General features: G+C 46.2%; 1 protein-coding gene across 2 annotated transcripts in view; it reads right to left on the reverse strand.

Annotated features, from left to right (window-relative positions):
- Window positions 1–12,339, reverse strand: part of FARP1 (FERM, ARH/RhoGEF and pleckstrin domain protein 1) — a 269,344-nt gene extending 257,005 nt beyond the window's left edge. For both annotated transcript variants that reach the window (XM_089679976.1, XM_089679975.1), the window contains exon 1: window positions 12,016–12,339. The gene's annotated coding sequence lies outside the window, so the exon portion shown is untranslated. The remainder of the gene's footprint in view (window positions 1–12,015) is intronic.
- Between the last annotated feature and the right edge of the window lie 6,615 nt (window positions 12,340–18,954).

An 18,954-nucleotide genomic window follows, 5' to 3' on the forward strand; every position in this document is an offset into this window, starting at 1 on the left:
ACCTGAAACAAGCACAATGTTAGTAAAATCCAAAATGTCTAAGGACTGGTTCACACCTATTCGTATTTTGGTGCTTTTTGCTGAAACGCACTACAATCCATTTAACATCGTTTCCTATGGGACATGTTCACTTCTATGCTTTTTTCAGCCGCTGAGTTTTTGGAAAGGGTCAGGGACGTAAACACAAAACGGTGCGTTTTTGGTTCAATAGACTTCAATGGGAACGCTGCAGAAAAGCATGTAGTGCGTTTTTTACGCATTTTTGACACGTTTTACATTTTTTCATCTGCCCAACAACAAATTGGACAAAAAAAAGCATAAAAAATGCAAACGCATTAAAAAAAAAGTGTAAACATCATTAAAAACGCATGTGCAAAAACACAAAAGGCACCACAAAAAACATTGCAGAAACAGATCAAAAGCCAACTGCATTAGGTGTAAACCAATCCTTAAGGAGGCGCTTCAGTCAGTTCTGCATGAATTAAAAGTCAGCAGCTGCAAAAACTGCAATAAACACTCACCTATCCAGGGATTCAACGCTGTCCTCCCCCAGGCTGTTTCTTAACTGGTTTTTTGAACCTGAGCACCAGCATGTTAACTATGGGCAGCCTGCCGCGACTACTTGTGCCTTCACTGCTGGCTTCCCACTATGCGTGTGCGAGCCACACCACACTTCGTGATTGGTCCAGTGACGATCTGACCGCAAGTGGGAGCAGGTACCTGTCAAAACTAGATATCATTCCCCCCCCAAAAAAAACATTCCAAATGTGGCAAAGGGGGGGGGGGGGGGGAGGAAGTGTGGAACTTCCCCTTTTTGGTGAAGTTCCACTTTAAAAGTTTATTTTTGGAGCAAAAAAAAAACAAAAAACACCACCACATTCTTCTCTAGAAAACTTTCATGAAAACATCAGATTCCAGATCAGAATTAAGCCAGCCATAGATGGGTCAAAATTTGGCTGGTTCAGCAGGAACCAACAATCCATGTATGGGCAGGTTGTACTGCATTCTGTAATTGACCTCAGTACAACTAGTCTGTATTTTTTCATATTATCACTGTTGGGCAACTGGATTCTGTTGTGGGGAAATAATACAATAGCGCAAGAGGAGGGATTTCCCCGTCAACACAGTCAGGAGGAATTGAGCAATTCTCTTACCTTCAACCATGTGATACATGTTTTCCAGGCGCTTCCAGCTATGCTATTCCCAGGTGTTAACAGACCCAAAGAAAACTATAGGGTTTTTGGATGCTGAGAATTTTAGAGCTTCAAACTACAAAATGCTTAGGTGTCAATAAGGCCTTCGTGTATTGGCCAGCTCTGAAACAATTCACCACCTTCCAAAATAGTATCATTGGAAACAATGTGCCCAGTGCAATGCCCCTCCTCATCACTTCATTCATTTAGAGAACGCCTGTATTCTGTGTGTAGCAGCAATGACGAACAAGTGATTCCCTGTGGCAAGTATGCATTGGGGAAGCCGCTTAAAGCCTTGTTCACACTAGTGCAACTTCTGATGCAACTTGAGTCATACAGAACCGTATGACAAGGGAAATCTCATTGTTTTCAGTGGTACCCACCCTTATCAATGAGACACAGAATGGTGTGATTTTAGAAAAGACTCCTGCACTAGTTTGTGTGATTCACAATGTGGCTTGGCCCCATAGAGTATGCAAAGTCTCAAAGTCACACCACATAATTGCAATGTAAAAAGCATCAAAGTCGCATCACAGTAGTGTGAACCGAGCTTAATTCAGGACCCAAAACTGCGGGGAGAACTCTGTAGCAATTCCTTAATATTCAAAAGGATTTAGTGAAAGAAAACGAGGAGAGGACAACAGCTTTGTAATTTTAAGAGTACTAAAAAGGGGCCTGTCAGAACATAAACATGGAAGTATATGTAAGGGTCTATGTATAAAACTTTCACATGTCTCAGCATTTGGGCAAAAGCCACAAATACTACACCCATTTGTGATATGAGTAAATTGTCAGTTTCTATTTTTCACCTTTCATAGGGTGATTAACCGCCTGGCAGTACAAGGGACGTCGGTTCAAGTCCCAGCTACGGCACTACCTGCCTGGAGTTTGCATGTTCTCCCTGTGCCTGCGTGGGTTTCCTCCAGGTACTCTGGTTTCCTCCCACACTCCAAAGACATGCTGGTAGGTTAATTGGCTTCTGTCTAAAATTGGCCCTAGTATATGAATGTGCGTTAGGTACCTTAGATTGTAAGCTCCTCAAGGGCAGGGACTGGTGTGAATGTACAATGTATATGTAAAGCATTGCATAAATTGATGACGCTATATAAGTACCTATAATAAATAAATCAATTAGAACATTTGATCCTAAGAGAAAAGAGCCTTCAAGAACCTTTGAGCAGTAGAAAGAATTGCCTAACACTATAGGCAAGAAATATTTGACCAGAAGAGGAAATATAATATGAGGGAGATGAGAGCTCTGCATTGTGTACAAAGTACTGTATATGGAGATTCCTGTGCGCACCAATTACATGGTTACTTCATTTTCTACCACAGAGAGAACTAGTTGCAGAGACAGAACATCCTTGTTTGACAAGTTTAGCTGACTGAATCTCACAGATTCACAATAGATAACCTAAGGTAAACAATGGAGATCTCTCTCTGCAACATAGTATCAGTTCTCTCCTAGATGATTCATTACACAGGGAGCGATGAGCACAGTGATCCCCAAAAAATGTGTTCATTGTACAGAGGTCTCCCTCACGTTATTTCCTCCTCACTTCAAATGTTAACAGCCTGAGGCCTCAAAGCTGCTCTTACAGGAGCTTGCGCTGTTTTGAGCTTTTACTTCTTATCTGCCTGTTAATGTCCCTCTGTGTTAGCCTGTGTCCATGCACACTATAGGTGTTTTCAAGAGTTTAGCGGCAGGGGAGTATACAGGCAAAAAAAAAACCCAAACACTTGTGCATTCAGGAAAGGAGCTCTTGAGCATAAAAAATGGCAAAAAGTAAAACGCACATTAGACTTCTGGCCAATAGAATACATTAAAGCCAGATGCGGTAACAGGCATGAATGCTCATTAATGCGCTTACAAAATAATTCCGCTTTTTACTGTGTTTTTGATTCTGAAAACTCCTGTAGATCAAAACATGTGTTTGAGCTTCACAGTGTACACCAGGCCTAAAGCATTAGGCTATTTTCTGTATTGGTCAATGTTGTTTTAACTCTTCTGGTAGAACATCAGGAAATGTCACATGTGCTCTGCGAAAAGACAACAAATAGAAACTGACATTTCAAACAGATCACAAACATTATGGGGTTTATTCATGACTTTTCTGTGAGTGCTGAGGCATGCACAAAGCTTTTTCTTCATAAATAGAATGTAGTGAATAACAGTATATAAATAAAAGCAATAGTTCATGATCACATGTATAACTCACATACCATATACCTAACTGCTACACAAGACATTTTGTCATTTGAGGTCATTTCTAAAACCAACAAACAAGCCATAATCCCTTTCCTTGCAATCATGGCTTTACTTGATTTTTCAGAAACTGCCTATAGCTCAATCTTCATTTCCCTGCAGTTGTAACAACAAAGTTGGGGTGGTTGTCTGTGCACAGTCAATGAACACAACACCCCCAAAAAACGCATTAGCCATGTGAGTTCTTTCCTCACCGCTTCTTCCACAATTCTGCACAGTGCTACTGGTAACATTTCTACAGGATTGCAGGCTTCCTCAATGTCTGTGATAATAGCATGTTTATCCACTTGCTCAGTGTGGAGTTTGAGGCTTGATTCACATCTGTGCGGGTGGTGCCGCTGCGAGACCCACACAAAAACCTGCAGCCGCGCCACCCACGCAGAGGAATGTGGGACCCGCACAAATACCTGCAGCCGCACCACCCACACAGAGGAATGCTGGACCCGCACAAATGCCTGCAGCCGCACCACCCACACAGAGGAATGCGGGACCCGCACAAATGCCTGCAGCCGCACCACCCACACAGAGGATTGCTGAACCCGCACAAATACCTGCAGCCGCACCACCCACACAGAGGAATGTGGGACCCGCACAAATACCTGCAGCCGCACCACCCACACAGAGGAATGCTGGACCCGCACAAATACCTGCAGCCGCACCACCCACACAGAGGAATGTGGGACCCGCACAAATACCTGCAGCCGCACCACCCACACAGAGGAATGCTGGACCCGCACAAATACCTGCAGCCGCACCACCCACACAGAGGAATGCTGGACCCGCACAAATACCTGCAGCCGCACCACCCACACAGAGGAATGTGGGACCCGCACAAATACCTGCAGCCGCACCACCCACACAGAGGAATGCTGGACCCGCACAAATACCTGCAGCCGCACCACCCACACAGAGGAATGCTGGACCCGCACAAATACCTGCAGCCGCACCACCCACACAGAGGAATGTGGGACCCGCACAAATACCTGCAGCCGCACCACCCACACAGAGGATTGCTGAACCCGCACAAATACCTGCAGCCGCACCACCCACACAGAGGAATGCTGGACCCGCACAAATACCTGCAGCCGCACCACCCACACAGAGGAATGTGGGACCCGCACAAATACCTGCAGCCGCACCACCCGCACAGAGGAATGCTGGACCCGCACAAATACCTGCAGCCGCACCACCCACACAGAGGAATGCTGGACCCGCACAAATACCTGCAGCCGCACCACCCACACAGAGGAATGTGGGACCCGCACAAATACCTGCAGCCGCACCACCCACACAGAGGAATGCTGGACCCGCACAAATACCTGCAGCCGCACCACCCACACAGAGGAATGCGGGACCCGCACAAATACCTGCAGCCGCACCACCCACACAGAGGAATGCGGGACCCGCACAAATACCTGCAGCCGCACCACCCACACAGAGGAATGCGGGACCCACGGACAGGTGCCATTAATTCTAACGATACGCCGCCCACACTAGAAATCGCAACCATACTTTGAACCTCGGCTCCTGTGCGGGCTGTGATTTCCAAAGAAATGCAAAGACTTCTTCCCTGTGTGTCCTGGAGCACGGGAGTCCATTCAAATGAATAGGTTCTCATGCCCGCACAAATTTCGGCCCGCACATATGTGAACCTGGCCTGAGAAAGCTGCTGGGGTGGCCTATCTCAGAATCTTCAGAACAAGGCAGGCAAGAACCTGGAATTATTATTATACAGGATTTATATAGTGCCAACAGTTTGTGCAGTGATTTACAAAATGAAGGTAGATATTACAGTTACAAAACAATTTGGTACAAGAGGAAACAGAGGGCCCTGCTCGTTACAGCTTAAAATCCATATAACTGGCTTTGAAGAGGATTTGTTTATCAACAAAAGTGGTGTTTTATTTTGATATAGGATGAAGAAGCCAGCCAGTCTCTAAGCCAACAGCAGCTCTCAGGAGGCCACAAAACATTTAAGTCCATGGATATCAGCTAACATGGACTCCAAAAAGTGGCAGCTGAAAATCCTTGGGGGCATTGTGGGGGGACATCATTCATCAGTGTTCAAGAGAGGATATTAAAATATTTTGTTTCCGTAGAAAACAAAAGAAAAACATGCAGTGGTGCCATATGTGCTAGCTCCAGCAATGACTGAGAAATATTCTATTATGGACATCATTACCCTGTACACTAAAAATATGAGCAGTATATACAAAAATACAGAAAAAATTCTATACTGAATTGTGTTTTTTAATTACACAAGTCCACAGCTGTGTCAATTCATTCCAGGGCACTACAACCCTCCCTATACGGTGTGTACTTCTGAGAAACAAACTAAAAGGTGGAACATGCTCACATTTTCTACAACAAAAACAAGGAAGTGGCTTTAAAGGATAACATTACTTATATGTGAGAGCACAAGTAACCCAACACCTCTCACCCCACCTACCAGGACACTCAACTAAAGAACAAAACTGGAACAAAATCATTACACCACTGCTTTAAACACAGTGCAATGCGCTAACATGTGTGTCTAACGTCCCCATTATATAATTAGTGCCCCTTTCCATACCAGCGCCGCAGTGCAATGCGTGTTGAAAATATGACATGTCCACTTTTTCTGTTTTTAGGGCTGTTTCACACCAGATGCAGTCCAGTGTGGGGTTTTTTCTGCATCAAAAATGCATGGACAGTAGTGGTGCACCATAATGAAATTTCTGGACCAAAACCGAAAATTCAGTAGGATATATATATATACCGTATTTTCCGGCGTATAAGACGACTTTTTGACCCTTGAAAATCTTCTCAAAAGTCGGGGGTCGTCTTATACGCCGGTATACGGCATACTGACACTTTTTAGGGGGGCGGTGCGGTGCCGCCGCCGCCGCCGCCCCCCCCCCCTTCCAACGGAAGTGAAACTAAGTACAGGGGTAGGCAGGGGCTTCTGTTTCTTACCTGGCTCCGGTCCCACGACGATCCGGTCCAGGAAGCGCAGCTGCTCCTTCCTTCAGTTCGGCCACTGGATGTTCGTGCGGCTGCTCGGCTCCGCCTCCTCACCGGTGATTGGTCGCCAGAACTGTAGCTCGGGAAAGGCACACAGGCGGCCAATCACCGGGGAGGAGGCGGAGCCGAGCGGCCCCGCGAAAATCAAGTGAAGGTAAGTGTGCCGTGCACAGGTGCTGCTGCAACCATATACTGTATGCTTGCTGCAGCAGCACCATACTGAACAGGGGTCAGCAAGTGTCAGTGGGAGGAATAGTGCCCCATCATTGGTGTCACTGATACCAATGATGGGGCATTATTCCTCCCACTGACACCGACGATGGGGCACTTCCCCCCCCCACTGACACCAACGATGGGACACTATTCCCCCCCCCACTGACACCAACGATGGGGCACTATTCCACCCCCCACTGACACCAACGATGGGACACTATTCCCCCCCCACTGACACCAACGATGGGGCACTATTCCACCCCCCACTGACACCAACGATGGGACACGATTCCTCCCACTGACGCCAATGATGGGGCACGATTCCTCCCACTGACGCCAATGATGGGGCACGATTCCTCCCACTGACGCCAATGATGGGGCACGATTCCTCCCACTGACGCCAATGATGGGGCGCTATTCCTCCCACTGACACCAATGATGGGGTGCTATTCCTCCCACTGACACCAATGATGGGGTGCTATTCCTCCCACTGACACCAATGATGGGGTGCTATTCCTCCCACTGACACCAATGATGGGACGCTATTCCTCCCACTGACACCAATGATGGGACGCTATTCCTCCCACTGACACCAATGATGGGACGCTATTCCTCCCACTGACACCAATGATGGGGTGCTATTCCTCCCACTGACACCAATGATGGGGTGCTATTCCTCCCACTGACACCAATGATGGGGTGCTATTCCTCCCACTGACACCAATGATGGGGTGCTATTCCTCCCACTGACACCAATGATGGGGTGCTATTCCTCCCACTGACACCAATGATGGGGTGCTATTCCTCCCACTGACACCAATGATGGGGTGCTATTCCTCCCACTGACACCAATGATGGGGTGCTATTCCTCCCACTGACACCAATGATGGGGTGCTATTCCTCCCACTGACACCAATGATGGGGTGCTATTCCTCCCACTGACATCAATGATGGGGTGCTATTCCTCCCACTGACACCAATGATGGGGTGCTATTCCTCCCACTGACACCAATGATGGGACGCTATTCCTCCCACTGACACCAATGATGGGACGCTATTCCTCCCACTGACACCAATGATGGGACGCTATTCCTCCCACTGACACCAATGATGGGACGCTATTCCTCCCACTGACACCAATGATGGGGTGCTATTCCTCCCACTGACACCAATGATGGGGTGCTATTCCTCCCACTGACACCAATGACTGGGCACTATTCCTCCCACTGATACTAATGATGGGGCACGATTCTTCCCACTGGTGTCCATTGGAAGAGGGGTAGTCTTATACGGCGAGTATAGCCCAAACACTACATTTTCATTTTAACAGGAAAAGTAGGGGGGTCGTCTTATACGCCGGAAAATACGGTATATATATATATATATATATATATATATATATATACACACACACACAGACATAAATACATACATATACATACATACACACACACAGTAACGTAAAATTAATTTTATTGAAAGTAGGTGTATATACATTCTGATAGGAAGATTCAATGAACTACCACAGTGATCACAGCGCTGTGGTAGGTTACTGAGGGCTACAAATCAAAAGCTGCTAAGACTGCTGGGACTTGTAGTTTGCTCATTCACAGAATTCTGTGAATGAGTGAAGTGACTGGGCAGGCGGAGCCCTACAAGGCCATTTTTTTTGTTTTTCATTTTGACAGCTAGCAGGAGGAGAAGATCCCTCGCTAGATGTCAAAGTGGAGAAGATGAAAGATGAACTTATCCTTTAAAAAAAAACACCATTATCAGCACTTTTTTTTTGTGGACAAAATGCTGATAACCCTATTTTCAGTGGCCAATATATCGGTGCATCACTAGTAATGGACAGCAGATTATACAGGTTCCAATGGCATAGTACGCACCAGCGCAGTCAGTTCCAGTGCAGAAAAAAAAAAGTAGAACATGTTGCATTTATTTCTGCACAGAGCTGTACTGAAAAGCGGCAATCAGAACACATGAAAAATGCACCAGAATGCATCACATGAAAAAAAAAAAACAAAATGCAGTAAACCTTGCAAAAAAAGAAACACAAGGGAAAAAACGCACTGGAAGGCATGACAATGCATCAAAAACACGCATGCAGAAACATCTGGAGTGAGTTTTTTGTGGTGTGAACTGTAAGCAAAAACGCATCCGGAGTGCGGTTTTGTTGTGTGAACCAGCCCTTAATGCATTTAAAGGTCCACAGAAGACAATGGTAGCGCATACAACATGTGTTTTGATTAGTTAGCAACAGATATTAAGAAGCTTTGTTAGTGGTGGTTAACCCTATCCACTCTAAATTCGAAAGTGCATTGGAAACATGCTTCAACACATATGGCAACACACAAAGAAACTGCACACTAATGCGCGTCAACACACCAACCTAATGTGACAAAATAATGCAACTCTATTCAAATGCAATGATCCAAGGCAATGTTCCCATCTCTGTGTTTACATAGTTTTTTTTATGTATTTTCATGTGTCATGCATTTTCTTATTTGGCCAATGAAAGTCAAAGAGGTTGCTAGGGATGGGAGCTTATCATGTGCTAAATGCAAGAAAATGCACGTTGTATGGATTTTTCATATGCTGCCACTGAGATCTAGAATTCTAAAGATGTGGTTTATGCCCCAGTACTATTTTTCCTGTAGCACACAGGTGTAAATGGAACCACAGGAAAGAATGACAATTCTCTTGTTGTGTATTAGGCTGGGTTCACACTGATGCGGTGCAGAATTTGCAGCGTTTTCTGTGCGAATTCTACACTGCATCATAATTGCACCCCGTTCATGCGAATCGTTGTGGGTGTGTATGTTAAGTTAACAACACCCCAAAATCGGTCCACAAAACGAGGTGTGATGTGCAGAAGCAGATCACATAGAGGTGAATATCCATGCAATACGATTCTAGTGCGGACCCAAAAAAGGGTCCTGCGCCTTTTTTGGTGTGGGTGCGGTGTGATTTGAGCCATACAAAATGTACACAAATTGCACGTGATTTGCACATGAATGCGATGCAGTTCATGTACTGCACTAGTGTGAACCTGGCCTAAATGTTACATAGTTAGTCTGGTGGAAAAAAGACACAAGTCCATCAAGTTCAACCAATAATGTGAACTGGACAACATGCATGAAATCACACAGGTGTGAACAGGGCCATAATGGGCCCTAGAAGAAAACATAGGTTCCTGTAAAAGCATCCACTTGGAAAGTTCCTTTAAAAAAATAAAAAGAAGTGATTACCCAGTAAGAACATATTATTATTATACAGTATTTATATAGCACCAAAGGGTTTGCTCAGCGCTGTACAGTAGCGGGGGGGACAGAACATGAGACAAGACAGTAACAATACACTACACGAGGGGTTCGAGGGCCCTGCTCTTTCGAGCTTACAATCTAGGAACATATAGTCAACAAAACACGTTCATTACCATAGCAACCTATAGTTTACCTTGTTGACATATAATTGTGATATATGTTTTTGTCTTGTTCTAACTATGGTGTCTATGTGACCCTGTCAAGGCTGCTCAGACACATCCCTTCTGCATTGGGTTTGACTGATAGAAAATAATGAGCTTACAAAGCCTCTGTTTCGTCTAATGATTTCTATGTGACCTTTTCATGGAAAGGCAAGAATCCATGCTAGAGCTAACTCGCCAAACTGCAAATATTCAAATCTGCTGCAGAGAGTCAAACAGTTCCTGAACTGTAATTGCATGGATCTAGGTGTTGTACGATTCCCTGCACATCGATCAAATCTGCATCCACATATTCAGATAAATTAATGTACAGTATGTAAAGAATAAATAGTCAGCACTATATAAATGTCTTTTAAAAAGTAAATCAATTGTAAATTTGCAGATTGATTTGCTCCTCTTGATCAGGAACACTGACAGTTTCTTTCTCTATGTACCCAGCATGTGGCCTCTGTCTTGTGTGACTCCACTTAAAGCTGAACTCCGGATAAGTAAAAGTCCTCCCTTACAGTTTGGTTGTGCACAGCTCCACTGTAAGGGCACATCACCTGCCTATGTCTAGGGGACCAGAAAGAAACTTTATTTACCTAATCCTCTGTGCTTCTAGTCCAGTTCCCTGCAGCCTCTTGTCTCTGAAATCAGATGCCTCTGATGTCATCAAGACTGATGCAGGCCTAAAGCCCTACACTGGACATGACAATGCCAAGGGACAGTCCACTGCTGGAGCATAGTCTCCCAGGGGAGGGAAGGAGCGTTATTGTGCTACAAGCATTTTGCCTACCAAAACGTGGCTGCTCCTGGATGCACTGGCAGTGGGTTTTTTTTCTGCCATTAAATGCATATGTGTGCATGGGTTAACACGCAGGGGGGTACAGAAGCAGAAAAAAACGAAACCGTTGGGCGTCCTGACGAGCAGCTGAAAAAGGGTCCAGTGTGTATGAGGCCTTAAAGCTGAACTCCAAGTATACTCTTTATTTCACACTTACAATGCTCTAGCCTGGACCAATGTATGTATGCAGATCTCATACCTGAGGCACAGCTGTGGAAGCTGGAAGTAGCTGACACTACTACACCAGATGTAACCCCAGTGCACACTGACCACAGGGGGTCTCTTGCTCCACACTACCGCCGTTCATGAAAGACCTTTTTTTTCAGTGAACACAGGACATTCTCTGAGGCTGGTTGAAAGGTGAGGGATGTGACATCAAGATGTCCACCTCATCCAATCAACAGAATGAAATACAAGGCATTCTGTGAATGGTGGCAGTGCCAAAGAAGCGACCCCCTGCAGTCACTACTCAGGTGCTTGACACAGGACTCAAAAGATCACAGAGATCACTATAGTAGCCCAGCTTCCACACTGATCCCTCTGGTAGATGTACATGGTGCTAAGCTGGCCCATTGTGAGTGTGCAATACAGGTCCCACCTGGAGTTCAGCTTTCAGAATACACTACAGATGTTTATATCTAACCCCCAATGTGGTGTACTAGGGAAGAGGGGGAGAGCACAGCCCCAGACACGTTGTCAGTGGACAGTCCTGGGTGGCTTTTGTCTGTTCTGTGGTGCACAGTGACAAGGATGCTGCCCCCCATCCTGTCTTTGTTTCCCTGTATGCGGTGGGGGAAATGTTCTCCATAACACTCAGGGTGACAGACAATCCTCCTGTGTGCACAGACAGAACACCTTTCTTCTCCAGCCCTGCTCCCCTCCCCATTCAATCTGACCTGCCACCTCCACACTCCCCCTCCTCCCCTGTCTACACCGCCCCCTCCTGGTCCCTGCTCTCCCTGTCACTGTACAGGGAAGGTGGCCGCTGGGCTGTCTCCCCTGTGGAGCGCACACTTCTTTGTGTTACCTCAGAGCCGGCTCCCCGTCTATGTGTCTCCCGTTCTGGTCCCCGCTATGTGCGCCGCTGTCTCCCCGACTCTCGGTGCCGTCCGTAGTTTTACCCCCGGGGCTGTGCTGCCATTAATGTGCAGGGCCGGCGTGCAGGCAGAAAGATGGGCTCTGCCTCGGGGTCGCCATTGTCGGAACAGCTTTCCAAACAGGATTTCCAGAGTCTGGTGTAGACGAACAAGCCTGCCTCCTTCTGACCAGCGGGAGCGGGAAGATGAGCCGAACAACAGCAGCCGCCGCCGCTCTCCCCTCCTCCTTCTCCTGTCCTCTCACATCCACTCCGAGCCAGCCGGCTCCCCCTCCCCGCATACCCCCTGGGAGGAGAGAGAGAGAGACGTGTGCTGGATGGTGAGGGAAGGAGGGACAATGCGGGACACAGCTCCCTCCAGTGTCCGCACAGCCACCCCGCACTCTGCATGGAGGCAAGAGGTGCAAATACACCTATCCCGCACTCTGCATGGAGGCAAGAGGGGCAAATACTGCTCCCCCCATCGTCCGCACACCTATCCCGCACTCTGCATGGAGGCAAGAGGGGCAAATACTGCTCCCCCCATCGTCCGCACACCTATCCCGCACTCTGCATGGAGGGAAGGGGCAAATACAGCTCCCCCCACCATTCCGCACACCTATCCCGCACTCTGCATGGATGCAAGAGGGACAAATACTGCTCCCCCCATCGTCCGCACACCTATCCCGCACTCTGCATGGATGCAAGAGGGACAAATACTGCTCCCCCCATCGTCCGCACACCTATCCCGCACACTGCATGGAGGCAAGAGGGGCAAATACTGCTCCCCCCATCGTCCGCGCACCTATCCCGCACTCTGCATGGATGCAAGAGGCGCAAATACTGCTCCCCCCTTCGTCCTCACCCCCTTCCCACACTCTGCATGGGGGCAAATACAGCCCCCCCCCCCCCATCGTCCGCACATCTATCCTGCACTCTGCATGGAGGCAAGAGGGGCAAATACACCTCCCCCCCATCGTCCGCACACCTATCCCACACTCTGCATGGAGGAAGGGGCAAATACAGCTCCCCCCACCATTCCACACCCCTATCCCGCACTCTGCATGGAGGCAAGAGGGGCAAATACACCTCCCCCCCATCGTCCGCACACCTATCCCACACTCTGCATGGAGGAAGGGGCAAATACAGCTCCCCCCATCGTCCGCACAGCCACCCCGCATGGAGGCAAGAGGGGCAAATACAGCTCCCCCCATCGTTCCCACACCCTGGATAGAGAGAAGAGGGGCAAACACAATGGGGTTGATATACTAAAACTGGAGAGTGCAAATTCTGGTGCATGGTAGCCAATCAGTGACTAACTTCAGCTTGTTCAGTTAATCTTTGACAATAAATCTTGGAAGCAGATTGGTTTCTGTGTAGAGCTGCACCAGATTTTGCACTCTCCAGTTTTAGTAAATCAACTCCAATGTATGACACAGCTTCCCTCCAGTGTCCGCACACCTATCACACACTCTGGATGGACCGAAGAGGGGAAACCATTGTGGGGCACAGCACCCCTAGTGTCCATAATGGTATCACACACTCGGCATGGAGGGAAGAGGGGCAAACATTGTGGGACACAGCACCCCTAGTGTCCATAATGGTATCACACACTCTGCATGGAGGGAAGAGGGGCAAACATTGTGGGACACAGCACCCCTAGTGTCCATAATGGTATCACACACTCTGCATGGAGGGAAGAGGGGCAAACATTGTGGGGCACAGCACCCCTAGTGTCCATAATGGTATCACACACTCTGCATGGAGGGAAGAGGGGCAAAGATTGTGGGACACAGCACCCCTAGTGTCCATAATGGTATCACACACTCTGCATGGAGGGAAGAGGAGCTAACATTGTGGGGCACAGCACCCCTAGTGTCCATAATGCTATCACACTGGATGGCGGAAAGGAGAGACATACACAATGTGGAACACAGCGTCCAAGGGGGGCATGGTATCAGCACAGCTTTGTTTTATCATTTTGGCTACATGCACTCTGGTGAAGGGTAGGTGTGGTAAGATTGTACATTGCCGTGCAAATTGCTTAAAGGGGATAATTAAACAGAATTTGTGCCTATACACTGCATACACATGCCACACTCCTCGTACCAACAAAATACTGCTATTTACTGAGCCACAAGTGACAGTCTCACAGACACACCTAAACCTCAGGACAAAGGGTCATTAAAAAAATTAAACACTTCCATTACATTTATTTTTCTGCACACAAAAAATCAAAACTGTGTGTGAGTCTACCTAAAGAAGAACTTCATTCTAACAAGCAATTGTAGGGACATAGTCAGGGATGGAGGAGAGAAGAGGGCCACTGAGGCCCTGGAAAGGAAAACACATTCTCTATTTTATAATACAGATCTTGGTGTCTTCAGCAGTGACCAGTACAGATCTCAATGTCTCCAGGAGTGACCAGTACAGATCTCAGTGCCCCCAGCAGTGACCAATACAGATCTCAGTGCCCCCAGCAGTGACCAATAAAGATCTCAATGTCTCCAGGAGTGACCAGTACAGATCTCAGAGCCCGCAGTAGTGACCAGTACAGATCTCGGTGCCACCAGCAGTGACCAATACAGATCTCAGTGTCCCCAGCAGTGACCAATACAGATCTCATGCCCCCAGCAGTGACCAATACAGATCTCCGTGCCCCCAGCAGTGACCAGTACAGATCCCAGTGCCCCCAGCAGTGACCAATATAGATCTCAGTGCCCCCAGCAGTGACCAATACAGATCTCAGTGACCAGTACAGATCTCAGTGCCCACAGCAGTGACCAGTACAGATCTCAGTGCCCACAGCAGTGACCAATACAGATCGCAGTGCATCCAGCATTGACCAGTTCAGATATCAGTGTCCCCAGCAGTGGCCAATACAGATCTCAGTGCCCCCAGCAGTTACCAATACACATCACAGTGCCCCCAGAAGTGACCAGTATACAGTAGGGCTCGGTGTCCCCAGAAGTAACTCACTACAATTCTGCATCCAGCTCTCCAGTTCTGATCAAAGTATACAGACCAGTCTGGACAGTAGGTGCCAAATAACCATGCCTCTTCCACTCACCTTCAGCAGAGTGGCAAGTGTGAAACGTGTACAGAACCAAAGGTAGGAAAGCAGACTGTTTGGCATGGCCCTGCCTATAAACAGGAAGTGGGGCCTCCAAGGCATCCACACTATTAGTAGATGGGGTCAGGCTAAACAATTTGTCCTTTTAGATCCTACCAGAGCCAGTCCAGGGTTGAGCTCTGCACTGGCAGTGGCTGCTCTGCTGAGTTGGCTTCAATTCCTCACTACAGGGATGTTGATACAATCGTAAAAAAGCTGGGGCACCTTTGGGCACCCCAAGAGGAGCAGTAATGTGTCATGCTGTGCAGACTGCAGTGAACGATGGGTGTAGCCAAACTGTTAACAGTGAAAGAAGCTTAAGGGGCATGGTTATACAAAACTTGAGCCTCCTTGTACCTATAAAAAAATACTTTGAGCCACGTGTAAGAGTTACATAGACACATATACATCTCAGCACAATAATGTTATATATATATATATATATATATATATATATATATATAGTTACATCCATATATATTTGGACACAGGAACAATTTTAGTGTTTGTTAGGCATTTACCAAAACACAGAGTAGCCATCCCCCCTTTTTTAAGGGACCAAAAGTAACTGGACAGTTGAATCAAAAGCTGTTTCATGGCCAGGTGTGGGCTACACCTTTGTTATTTCTTCATCAATTAAGCAGATAAGAGGTCTGGGGTTTAAGTGTGATATTTTCATTTGAAATCTATTGCTGTGCACCTACATCATGCGTTCAAAGGAGCTGTCCGTGCAATTGGAACAGGCCATTGTAAGGCTTCAAAAACTAAACAAATCCATCAGAGAGATAGCAGCAACATTAGGAATGGCCAAATCAACAGTTTGATACATTCTGAGGAAATAAAAACGCACTAGTGAGCTCAGCAACATAAAAAGGCATGGACGTCCACGGAAGATAACAGTGGTGGATGATCGCATGATCTTCTCTATGGTAAAGAAAAACCCATTCACAACATCCAGACAAGTGAAGAACACTCTCCAGGAGGTGGGTGTATCATTGTCAAAGTCTACAATCAAGAAAAGACTTCACGAGAGCAAATACAGAGGGTTCACCACAAGGTGCAATCCATACATAAGCCTGAAGAATAGAATAGCCAGATTAGACTTTGTCAAAAAAAATCTAAAAAAGCTAAACCAGTTCTGGAAAAGCATTCTTTGGACAGATGAAACTAAGATGAATCTGTACCAGAATGACGGGAAGAAAAAAGTTTGGAGAAGGCTTGGAACAGCTCATGATCCAAAGCACACGTCATCTGTAAAACATGGTGGAGGCAGTGTGATGACGTGGGCATGCATGGCTTCCAGTGGCATTGGATCATTGGTGTTTATTGAAGATGTGAAAGTAGACAGAAAAAGCCGGATGAATTCTGCAGTGTTTAAAGATATACTATCAGCCCAGATTCAGCCAAATGCAGCAAAGTTGATTGGACGGCGCTTCACAGTACAGATGGACAATGATCTAAAACACACTGCAAAAGCAACGCAGGAGCGTTTGAGGGAAAAGTGGAATATTGTGCAATGGCAGAGTCAATCATCTGATATCAACCCAATTGAGCATGCATTTCACTTGCTGAAGGCAAAACTAAAGGCAGAAAAGACCCACGAACAAAGAACTGAAGACAGCTGCAGTTAGAGCCTGGCAAAGCATCAGAAAGGAGGAAACCCAGTATTTGGTAATGTCCATGGGTTCCAGACTTCAGGCAGTCATTGCCAGTAAAGGATTCTCAACAAATTATTAGAAATTAACATTTTACTTATGATTATATTCATTTGTCCAATTACATTTGAGCCCCTGAAAATGGAGGGACTGTGTATAAAAATGGTTGCAATTCCTAAAATTTGAACTTGATATTTATGTTCCACCCCTTGAATTAAAGCTGAAAGTCTGCACTTCAAATTCATTTTGATTGTGTCATTTTAATTTATTCTGGTGGCACACAGAGCCAAAAGTATGAAAATTGTGCCTGTGTCCAAATATATATGGACCTAACTGTATGTAATGCACAATATAGTGTATGTGCAGAAGTGCAAGAGCATGTAAGGAGTGCAGTGGTCAGGGCTGTGCAATGCACATAGTACAAGGGTCAGGAGTATGTAGTCAGCATCAGGTTTGGGAATACATAACACAGTGCAGGAGTCAGAGATATGTAATGCACATAGTGCAGGGGTCTGGGTTGTGTAATGCAAAGGATTAAAACTCAGAGTGCTGCAGTCAGTGCTGGATTTAGGAGTACATAACAGACAAAGAGCAGAGGTCAGTAATATGTAGTGCAGAGAATGTATGTGAAAGGGGTATGTAATGCACAGTAGGGGTCAGCAGTTCAAAATGAAAAGAGTGCAGTAATCAGGGGCATGTAATGCACAGTGTAAGTGTCAGGAGAGTGTAACATTCCCCCTGCCTGCATTAATCTCCCCCACTTTATCCCTTCATCAAAAATCCCCAATATCCCCCTGAGTACTTAACTGCACACTTACCTTTTCCAGTACAAATGCTTGCCCTGACCCTCAAAATCCATCTCCTCCTAGCACAAATCTGCTTCCACCTTCTCAAATCCCTGCTGCAAAGCACAAGTCTCCCCAAATCCTCCCCTCCCAGCACAAATCCTCTCCCCCTTCTAACACAGATTTTCTCCATCTCATTTCCCCCTCCCAAAGCACATACCTTCCCCACAAATCCCCATTCTAGTACAAATACTCTTTCCCCTCCAAATCCCTCCAGCACATATTGCCCCAATCCTCCCTCCCAGCATAACCCCCACAATTTCCCTCCAAGCACAAATCTTCTCCAAAAATTATCCACCTCCCAAATCCTCCCACCTTACACAAATCCTCTCTCTTTTCTAGCACAAATCTCCATTCCCAATTTCAATTTGAAAGAGAGAAAGTCCTTGGGGTGCAGAGACCATTTCTTAAGTCTGTGCACTGGCTACTTAGAAATCTACCTGCCAATTGTCCACTCAAATCATGTGGATGGTTGAGAGAGCTGAAATGCGAGTTTCCTTTCAGGACAGTATCACACTTGTGTCTCTTAAGGTAGGTTGACTTCTAGTGCCCTTCTGATGGTTTATGTAGGTCACTACTGTGGCATTGTCTGACTGCACATTGACTAGGCGACCTTGCAGAAGGGGGGAAATTGATATTTATGTACATACTGTACATACAGCGGGTAAAATAAGTATTGAACACATCACCATTTTTTCTCGGTAAATATATTTCTAAAGGTGCTATTGACATGAAAAGTTCACCATACTTCGATAAGAACCCATGCAATCTATACATACAAAGAAACCATGACCAATAAGTCCAGAAATTAAGTTACTTATAATAAAATGGAATGACACAGGGAAAAAGTATTGAATACATGAAGGAAGTCAGGTGCAAAAATGCTTGAAAAGCCAAGACACTAGCTGAAATGTATCAGTAATTAGAAAACAATCTTGCCCCTTGTCAAATTATTATCAGCTGTTTCAGTCTCCACTGATGGCCTATAAAAAGGTGTCTCATTACTAAGGTTTCACACAAGAAACAGAGCTGTGTTAAGACCTTCACAACCTTATTGTTACAAAACATACTGATGGCATTGGTTACAGAAGGATTTCTAAACTTCTGAATGTTCCAGTGAGCACTGTTGGTGCCATAATCCCTACGTGGAAAGAAGATAATTTCATCATAAACCGTCCATGACCAGGTGCTCCTCGCAAAATTTCTGAGTGAAAATAATTATCAGAAGTGTTGTTCAAGAGCCAAGGACCACTTGTAGAGAGATTCAGAAAGACCTGGA

Source organism: Staurois parvus, unplaced genomic scaffold (genome assembly GCF_062004578.1).
Source record: "Staurois parvus isolate SC_StPar_1 unplaced genomic scaffold, SC_StPar_1.0 ptg000233l, whole genome shotgun sequence".
Lineage (NCBI taxonomy): Eukaryota > Metazoa > Chordata > Amphibia > Anura > Ranidae > Staurois > Staurois parvus.